We start from the raw sequence: 11,040 nt of genomic DNA, 5'->3' as shown, positions 1-11,040 counted from the left end.
CCGCCACGCGTCCAGAGTGAACAACGCCACGCGTCCAGAGTGAACACCGCCACGCGTCCAGAGTGAACACCGCCACGCGTCCAGAGTGAACACCACCACGCGTCCAGAGTGAACACCGCCACGCGTCCAGAGTGAACAACGCCACGCGTCCAGAGTGAACACCGCCACGCGTCCAGAGTGAACACCGCCACGCGTCCAGAGTGAACACCGCCACGCGTCCAGAGTGAACACCGTCACGCGTCTAGAGTGAACACCGCCACGCGTCCAGAGTGAACACCGCCACGCGTCCAGAGTGAACACCACCACGCTGTTGACAAGCCTCACCTTGTTGTTGTTGTTGTTGTGAGCAGGTCGCTTCTGAAAACAAGAGCGGTACAGCAGCTCAAGCGGGCGTGGCCTGGTAAAAAATGAAAAAAAAAAGTGTGAATATTTCAAATAAAACAAAGTTACAAAGTAGCGAGCCAGGTGAAGAGAAATTAAAACTTAAGCAAGATACTCTTTGGTTCTTTCGGTAAAGTCACGTAGAATAAATAAATAAATACATTTATAGTTTCTGTTTCATTTATTTGGTATAGCCGCGTGAGCCATTCGGCTCTTGAATCGGATGCAACCGTAACAAACAAAAAACTAAAACATGAACGAGGAAACATCTTAAAGTGACTATGTGACTGTGCAAACATTAAAATCCAGGGAAAAACAGCAAAATATTCCACAAAAAGCACCTAAACCAACGCTGTGTGCAAATAGCATACGACGTTTCGATTGCAACACAAGCAATCATCATCAGGTACAAATGAAAGAGAAAAAAAACCTAGTAAACTTAGAAATGTAATGCAATACAACAGAGAGTCAGCTAACATAACAGTCAACACCCCAACTGGTTGATAACGTTCTTCCAAAGATTGCTCAATTTGAGAGAGAGACAAAACAGACACAGAGACACATAGACAGACACATAAGCAGAGAGAGATGACAGAAAGACACAGAGAGAGAGACACACACATAGACACACAGAGAGAGATGACACAGAGACACACAAAGAGAGACACACACATACAGTGAGGTAAAAAAGTATTTGATCCCCTGCTGATTTTGTACGTTTGCCCACTGACAAAGAAATGATCAGTCTATAATTTTAATGGTAGGTTTATTTGAACAGTGAGAGACAGAATAACAACAACAAAAATCCAGAAAAACGCATGTCAAAAATGTTATAAATTGATTTGCATTTTAATGAGGGAAATAAGTATTTGACCCCCTCTCAATCAGAATGATTTCTGGCTCCCAGGTGTCTTTTATACAGGTAACGAGCTGAGATTAGGAGCACACTCTTAAAAGGAGTGCTCCTAATATCAGCTTGTTACCTGTATAAAAGACACCTGTTCACAGTAGAAATCAATCAATCAGATTCCAAACTCTCCACCATGGCCAAGACCAAAGAGCTCTCCAAGGATGTCAGGGACAAGATTGTAGACCTACACAAGGCTGGAATGGGCTACAAGACCATCGCCAAGCAGCTTGGCGATAAGGTGACAACAGTTGGTGCGATTATTCGCAAATGGAAGAAACACAAAAGAACTGTAAATCTCACTCGGCCTGGGGCTCCATGCAAGATCTCACCTCGTGGAGTTGCAATGATCATGAAAACGGTGAGGAATCAGCCCAGAACTACACGGGAGGATCTTGTCAATGATCTCAAGGCAGCTGAGACTATAGTCACCAAGAAAACAGTTGGTAACACACTACGCCGTGAAGGACTGAAATCCTGCAGCGCCCGCAAGGTCCCCCTGCTCAAGAAAGCACATTTACATGCCCATCTGAAGTTTGCCAATGAACATCTGAATGATTCAGAGGACAACTGGGTGAAAGTGTTGTGGTCAGATGAGATCAAAATGGAGCTCTTTGGCATCAACTCAACTCGCCGCGTTTGGAAGAGGAATGCTGCCTATCACCCCAAGAACACCATCACCACCGTCAAACATGGAGATGGAAACATTATGCTTTGGGGGTGTTTTTCTGCTAAAGGGACATGACAACTTCACCGCATCAAAGGGACGATGGACGGGGCCATGTACTGTCAAATCTTGGGTGAGAACCTCCTTCCCTCAGCCAGGGCATTGAAAATAGGTCGTGGATGGGTATTCCAGCATGACAATGACCCAAAACACACGGCCAAGGCAACAAAGGAGTGGCTCAAGAAGAAGCACATTAAGGTCCTGGAGTGGCCTAGCCAGTCTCCAGACCTTAATCCCATAGAAAATATGTGGAGGGAGCTGAAGGTTCGAGTTGCCAAACGTCAGCCTCGAAACCTTAATGACTTGGAGAAGATCTGCAAAGAGGAGTGGGACAAAATCCCTCCTGAAATGTGTGCAAACCTGGTGGCCAACTACAAGAAACGTCTGAACTCTGTGATTGCCAACAAGGGTTTTGCCACCAAGTACTAAGTCATGTTTTGCAGAGGGGTCAAATACTTATTTCCCTCATTAAAACGCAAATCCATTTATAACATTTTGACATGCGTTTTTCTGGATTTTTGTTGTTGTTATTCTGTCTCTCACTGTTCAAATAAACCTACCATTAAAATTATAGACTGATCATTTCTTTGTCAGTGGGCAATCGTACAAAATCAGCAGGGGATCAAATACTCTTTTCCCTCACTGTAGACACACAGACAGATGACACAGACACACAGAGAGAGACACACACACATAGACACAGAGAGATGACACAGAGACACACAGAGAGACACAAGCACACAGAGAAACAACGCCTGTGTCGAGGCCTTAAATAGAGAGAGGGGCAGAGAGAGGGGGGGGGGGGCAGAGTGAGGGGGGGGGGGGTAGAGAGGGGGGGGGGGGTAGAGAAATTAGCACGTCAATGCAAGGCCGTAGCCATGGAGTCAACATTGGGGGGGACCAAATCTTCCAGGGGGGTCTGGGGTCCCCCCCCCCAGAAAAATATCTAAATTTGAAAACTCATTTCCTGCCATTTCCTCCCAAACATATTTTTAAAAGTTCACTAACACATGGGATGGAATTTGTTTTATTTGATACAATAATGTCTAATAGTGTATTGTATTACATTGCTCTGTTTTTTCTTTTTTACCTTTTCTTGTTTCATAGTATGTAATGGCAGAGATTAGGGATTCATAAAGTACAACGCAATCATATGAACAGAAATCTATGCATTGTGATATGAAGACAACTCCAGATTTCGTGGCCAAGGTTTAGCAAATTGTTCTTTTTATTAACAGAGCATCGCAATTATTATTTACAAATATTTTACAGAAATATATTGGAGGGGCATATTTGATTATTATAATTATTATAACATATTATGATTATTATAACATGTTATAATTATTATAACATATACTTATTATAACATTATAATTAATATATATTATATTTATTATAACATTATAATTACGGCCTTGTGTCAATGAGAGATTTGGAGCTTTGGTGACTGCACACAGAGAGAGACACTTAATCAAACAAACTTAATATTTGAAATGTAATACAACACAGAGAGTCGGTCAACACACCAACTGACGTACTCTTAGGTTGTTTTCGGTAAAGTCACCATGTCGGTAACAAATTAATTTAAAATTAATAAAAGTAAAAATAGAAATAAAATAATAAAAAATCACGCCTCACTTGATGCAGCAAATCTGGCTGTGACGGTCCCACCTGATGACTTGTGTTGCCTCCGAAACGTCGTGATTTATTATTTTATATTTTATTTCTATTGTTACTTTTATTAAATTTTTCACCTACACGGTGACTTTACCGAACAAACCTAAGAGTATGAATCACTGCAGTGACGAAAGCTTCAAATCTAGAGTTAACACAACTAACGCATCGCCTGGCTGATCGCGTTCTTCCACAGGTTGCTAAACTATCTTCTTGGTTCTTTCGGTAAAGTCACGTAGAATGGAAATAATAAAATAATACAAATATTAAAAATAAGACTATTTTTTGTTTCCATTCTACGTGATATAAAACATAATAAAATGCTATGTTTTATTTGTATTATTTTGTTTTATTATTTCCATTCTACGTGATGACTTTACCGAAAGAACCAAGCAGATGAATCACTGCAGTCACGAAAGAAGCTTTAAATCGAAATTGCTAAACTAAGCGAGAGAATTGAAGCGAACGCGACCAGGCGAGGGCAGGAGGCAAGGCCCCGCGTTGTAAAGTTTAAATCTGGACATCGCTTCCATGCTCGCTGCTACTCAAATAACATCCCTGCGAGAGAGAGAGAGCGAGGCTCTACCTCGGTAAACAACAACCACAACCACCACAACAACAACCACCACTACAACCACAACCACCACAACCGCGATGAGAATTTCTCACCTCGGATTTCAGTTCCCGCGCGGAGCGGAAACTTTCCGTTACCTCGTGACGTCACGCGGCAGCAGCAGGTGACATGACGTCACTTGCGTGGTACAAGACACTCCCCTCCCACAATGAGCGGCTCTAACTTAAATAAATTGTGTTAATGAGCCACCAGTCACTGGGTGTGGCTTTGCCCAAATAAGGATAGTACTTGAACAGATAACGGAAGTCAAACAGGCAGAAGTGACGTTACGCTCAAGGGCCCGTTCTGCCGGGTGGGGTCACTAGCGAGGAACACTTCCCTCTGGCGTGTCACGCCGATGAGGTAATGCTGAATGGTGACGTCACAGAGCGGGGTTAGAGTTTAAGTTGATTTAGATTCATTTTCCATCGCTCCCTCCCTTGAACAGAGACCCCTTGGGTGTGTGAGCTCAACAACAACAACGTGGACATTATTGTGTGTGTGTACACTGCGTGTGTGCGTACACTGCCTTGGGATGAACTGTGTAGACTCGTCCTAAGCCATCAGATTCACCGTCAGCAGCACGTCGCTTCCATGTTTTTAGCAGTCCATGTATAGTAGGAGGGAACTTAATGGTAGAGCAGGTTGGCAGCAAATGGGTCACTTGGGCACAAAACAAAGAACGCCATCAGGGTGGTATCTAGTGGAGCCAGTGCCTGTTGTTGGGCATTTCCTTTGGTGACGTAGATGCGTTGACCATTTTGGAGGTGAAGTGCCAAATGGACGACTGTGGGGGACGATCATGGATGGGGAAGCCAAGAATTCAGCAAATGGCCTCATTGTTGCTGTATCTTCCTTGGAAAAAAATGTTGAGCTCATGCACACTTTGCCCCTCTGTTTTGTAATGCAAAAACAGCCATGTCAGAGCCATTGTTGATGTATTGGCAAACATAATTGATGGCTTTTTTTAGAATAGCAGAATTTCACGGTGAAGTGGGCCTGGAAGATCTTGCACAGAAGAGGGCAGTAGGGAACGATCCACCGGTTGTGAACCTTAATTAGCGAGTTAGTGGCAGGTCTGAGCATTGTTTGAAATCCACCATGCTCAGTATTTCTGTGACGATATCGAGGATAGCCATCATGGGCCGACTGAGTGTCTTGCAAGTAGTTCCGTGGATACCTCTTGGTACACCTGTGGTCTTGCATACATGGCGCATTTGGCTAGAACTGGGCACATGGGCCATGGACCATTTGGTTGCAGACCGCATAGAAAAAGGGCAGGGTCTGGATGGGGGTGAGATAGCTCAGCACTGATAAATGTGTCAACGTGACTTGCATCAATTGTTTCCCTCATCCATAGCGAAATGTGAGCATGAGGTGGACGACGATTTTGCCACCCAACGGTGTGCAAGTTACTGCTTGTCTATCCAAACACGCCGCCTTCGTTGGTCATAATTAGCATCATGAGGCCATAAACTTTGAGTTTTATACACTTGTGAGGGTCGCTAGCCCCCGCGATCCCTCCCTCGGTACCCCTAACGGCCGGGTTAACCTCATTACTCACCCCCTCGCTGCTAGGCGAACCGCTGCTGCGTTCTTCACCCATGGGGTGAGAGCCGTCGCTCCAGGATTCCCCTCCCCCGCGGGTCCGCGTAGTAGGCATGTTTAATTACGCACGCGCACACCCACACACAGCTCTGCGCGGCACTCACTCAACCCTCGCCGCTCACGTTATGATCGCGCACCGGGGGTACGCTGATTACGCACGCCGCGAGCTTACGCATACACAGTACCACACGCGTTCACCCTTATAACACGAGATCACACGAGGCCACGATCAGCTATTAATGATTTATTGTCTACTACGTGGGACTGGTTGTTGAGTCAGTATGAATCGACGAGGCTGCCTACTCTACTAACCCGGAACCTATTCCCTATTTATCGTTCACGAAACACTTTTACCTCCTTACTCACGGTTTGAGGCACTCGACGTTCCGTGGGTTTTCCTCGCTGCTCGCCTCGACACGTCGCACGGACGTCCGGAGGGCAGAGCTGGGGCCGTCCTGGACGTTGGCTTCTCGGAGCAAGAGAGCGATTTTCCCTTTTTGCCCCACTATTTATCCTCCCTACATCAAAGGGAGGCTGCGCTGAACAATGGGCTCGTGCACCTCGAGCCCGCGCACGGCGGTTCCGGCGCTTTTGATATGCTAATCAGTGAGCGGCGTTGGCGGCGTACATCCTAATTACTCCCTTACCCTTCCTAACAATGGGGCCTGTGCGCTCAAGCATAATGTTCCCAACCCTCCATGACTATGCGCAAGAGTCCATGCGGTCCCGCTATTCATGCTGTCCCCTCCCTCCTCCGCCTGTCTCGTCGACCCGTGGGGGTGTGTGTGGGGGGAAAATGCGCCTCCACCGCGGTGGCCGAATGCCCCATGCCGCGACCCCACCATATTAAGGCTGGTCGCAGCGCCGCGGCGCCACGTAGCACGGGGGAGGTCGTCCAATTCCCTGATCGCCGGAAACCGTGAAAGTTTAATCCCGATAAGGGCTTCTCGGATAAAAACCGGTCGGCCAGGTGACCTCCCCACGAGCTCTATGGGGGGGGGGGGAATGCGTGCGGGTGTGTTCGTGCGAGGTGAGGTGAGGGGGACGCGGGGTCGGCTCCGTCGCTTGGTGGTGGCGAGGTCTTAGATGGGGCGCCTGCTGAACGGCTTCGTGGCGGCGGCATGACATAGCCCCCCGAGGTGCTGGTCCCCGTCCCGGGTTGACTGGAGCACCTTGCTTGAGCCGCGCCCACGAGGAAACGCTGCGGGATCCGGGGGGTCCGTCCGGCCCTCGTGGCTGGTCTCGGGGTGGGTGGCTCCGTCCTCTGCAGCTCCTGCGGCGGCCTCCTCCTCCACTCCAGCGGCTCTCCCTGTACCTCGGTACCTGCGGGCTGGGGTACAAACTCAGAAGCGGAGGGGTTTAGGGGCCGTCGTCCGCGCCGTCCCCTGGCGGGGTCGGGGCGTCTCGGGGGCCCGGCGGGGCCCATGTAGGGTGCGAGGCCCCCCAACACGAGGGGTGCGGGTACTCCGGGATTACGGGGCCTTCGAGTGACGGGGTTCTCTCTCGCCGGGGCCGCTTTCCACGGTTTTAAGCGGCGGACGTTGACCACCGTCTCTCGATCCCTCTCCCCGCCATAAATTAGTACCGTCCAGGGGGAGATCTGTCGCACCACGGTCCAGGGTCCCCGCCAGTAGGTCGTCAGTTTCCCCACCTGCCCGGCCCCGACGCGAGGGGTGTGTAGCCACACCTTAGCGCCTGTCAGGAATAAGGGGGGTTCCATGCGGGGTCGGGTGCCCTGTTCCTGCCGCCGATGCGCGGCTTCCCCTTGCGGGTATGCTCGACCTCGGGCTTCTCGCAGGGTCTCCAACAGGTGTTCCACGGGGCGGCTTCCTTCCTCCGGCTGGGGGGAAGGGACGCCGAATAGCAGATCTGCGGGTAAACGAGACTCACGGCCGAACATCATTAAAAACGGGGTTTGTCCCGTCGACGTGTGTACGGTGGTGGCGTAGGCGAAAAGGGCGTAGGGGAGGTGTTCGTCCCAATCCCGTTGATTTGCGGCCGCCATACGTTTGAGTTTCCCCGCTAGGGTCTGATTCATGCGCTCCACCATACCGTTCGCTTGGGGGTGGTACGCTGTGGTTCGGTCCTTCTGGATTCCGAACTCTCGGCACAGTGCCTGGAACAACTCGGCCTCGAACTCGCTACCCTGGTCGGTGAGGACTCGTTCTGGGATCCCGTGCTTAAGTACGTAGTGTTCCACGAATGCCCGGGCCACCACCAAGGCCGTTTTATCAGGGATGGCCACTGCCACGGGGTAGCGGGTGAAATACTCTACTGCGACTAGGATATATCGGTTGCCTCGATGGGATCGCGGGAATGGCCCCTGTAGGTCAATCCCGACCAGCTGATTCGTGCGGCTGACGCGGAACGGCCTTAGGGGTACCTGGTATCGTGCCGGTTTCGGCCCGCACTGCTGACAGGCGCGGCAGCCCTGTACCCAGGCCGCCACGTCTTGTGCCAATTTGGGCCAGAGATACTGGCGACGCAGGGTCTCTCGAGTGCGTCGTTCCCCATCGTGGCCCCCGAGTGGGTGGTCATGCACCAGCCGAAGCAGCTGGGGTCGCACCTGGGCAGGAACACAGATGCACCCCGGCTGGCCGGCCTCGGTTAACTCCCGTACCACTCCGTTCTGCACACACAACCGGGCATACAAACCGCTCCAGGGTCCTGGCAGGGCGCTCTTTTCCTCCCGCAGTGCCGCCTCCACTGCCGCCAGATCGGGATCTCGCTGCTGGGTCTGTCTCAGCTGCTCGTCGTTCAGGCCCGGGAAGGCGCAGCCGACGTCCTCCTGGATCCGTCCGATCGGGTCCCGAGACGCGGGTCCCGCGCTTGCCGTGCGGTCGACGGGATCCTCGGTGCCACCTGTGAGGGCCTCTGTGGCGCACACTGCACTCTCTCTCGCTGGGGGGGGGTCAGTGGCCGCGGCCGCTCGGGGGTCCGTTGCCTGCCGGCAGCGTCCCCCCGTGAAGCACGGGCAGGCCTCCTCCGCCCTTGTCTCAGCGTCCACCGTGGGTCGCCTCGACAAGGCGTCCGCGTTTGCATGCGTCCGGCCAGCCCGATACTCGATTTGCAGGTTGTACTCCTGCAACTGCGCCAACCACCGGGCCATCTGCCCCCGCGGCTCCTTGAATGTGAGAAGGAACTGCAGAGCATAATGGTCAGTGCGTACGCGACATTTCCTGCCGTACAAATACGGCCGGAACTGCTTACATGCGAAAATCACGGCGTACAACTCTTGGCGGGTCACGCAATAGTTCAGCTCGGCCCCACTCAAGGTCCGGCTGGCGTACGCGATGACTCGTTCCGTCCCATCCTGTACCTGTGACAACACCGCGCCCAGCCCGCTGCTGCAGGCGTCGGTGTCCAAAATAAAATCGGTGGTAAAATCGGGGAAAGCGAGGGTGGGGGCGTGGGTGAGGTGGTCTTTGAGAGTGGTGAAGGCCGTCTGGCAGGCCCCCGTCCACTGGTAGGGGTGCTTAGGGGAGGTGAGTTGGGTGAGGGGGCGTGCAATCTCGCTGAATCCCTTTACAAATCGACGATAATAGGTGGCGAGCCCCAAAAATGATCTGATCTCCGTCAGATTCCTTGGCCGTGGCCACTCCACTACGGCGCGTACCTTCTCCGGATCAGTGTGCACGCCTGCCTCGCTGACGCGATGCCCGAGGTACCCCACCTCGCGTTGTGCGATGTAACACTTACGTGGCTTGAGCTTGAGATGAGCCGCTCGCAATCGCTGGAACACCTCTCGTAGCCTGGACCAATGCTCAGACAAAGATCTACTGAACACTATCACATCGTCCAAGTAAATCAGGCACTGTTCCCATTGCAAGCCCCGCATCACCAACTCCATCAGCCGCTGGAACGTCGCAGGCGCATTGGTGAGTCCGAACGGGAGTACTCGAAACTCGAATAGTCCCATCGGGGTGGTGAATGCGGTTTTCGGCCGATCCTCCTCCGCCATCTCCACCTGCCAGTACCCGGACGCGAGATCGAGGGTGGAAAAATATCGCGCTCCGGCGAGGCTGTCGAAGGTGTCGTCGATGCGGGGTATGGGGAAGGCATCGCCGAGCGTGACTGCATTTAGTTTACGGTAATCGACGCAGAACCGGGTTGACCCATCCTTTTTCGTTACTAGCACCACTGGGGCTGACCAGGGGCTCGCCGAGGGCTGAATTATGTTATCGCGAAGCATGTCCCCAACTGCCTCTTTGATTTGGGCGCGTTCGGGTGCGCCCACTCGGTACGCAGGGAGTTTGATGGGTCGGGCTGCACCGGTGTCAATTTGGTGCTTAACAAGATCGGTCCGACCCACGTCCGAGTCGTGTTCACTGAATACGTCGGCATACTCCCGCAGTAACTCGCGCAGCCGATCGGCCTCTCCCTTAGGTAAATCCGCCCATGGTACATGTAACGCGTCGAGCAGGGGAATGACCTCGGCTCGGGGAGTCGGACCGACTCGCCAGGCCAGGTCCTGGTCACCCTCAGGACGACCGGGGTCCTCAGCCCAGAGTGCGAACACCGAGTCGTCAGAGTGGCGTGCGTGCAGGGGGTGTACGGTGGCTATCGGGGTGCGTCGCCGCAGTATCGCTGGGGTACTGTGGGGGTTAAACATCCGCATAAACAATCGGTCCCCATCTGCGTTTACCAACGTGGCGGATCCCACAACCCCATACCGTTTTGCCAACTCCGGGTGAGGAGTTAGCATTACCTCCCCTGATGGTCGGAGCGCGGGGTCGGTGGGGGATGTTGCCACCGGCACCAGCATCTCGGTGAGCGGGCCGATGGTGACTGCCGTCGCCAGGATAGCGGCCACAGGTGCAAAGCGGAGGCGCGTTGGTTCTCGTCCCAGGAACGGTATCCGCTCGCCGTTGCTCTCCATGGTGGCGCATCGCTGGCGGGGTTGCACGTTGAGTCCCAACCGTTCTAGGAGGTCGGTACCTGCGATACACTCGTGACACAACGCACTCGACACGTAGAACTCCTGGGTGCACACCTGGCTGCCTATGCGGACCTCTAGGGTGGCTCTCCCTAGCAGCCCCATTCCGGCTCCGCTCGCCGTGTGCAGCGCGCGGTCCGGGGCCTGCAGGTGACGCACGTCGACCCCGATCGCGCTGCAGTGCGCTGCGC

This window comes from Lampetra planeri, chromosome 81 (assembly GCF_965212315.1).
Source record: "Lampetra planeri chromosome 81, kcLamPlan1.2.h2, whole genome shotgun sequence".
In the NCBI taxonomy this organism is placed as follows: Eukaryota; Metazoa; Chordata; class Hyperoartia; order Petromyzontiformes; family Petromyzontidae; genus Lampetra; species Lampetra planeri.
This window is presented reverse-complemented; position numbering follows the sequence as displayed.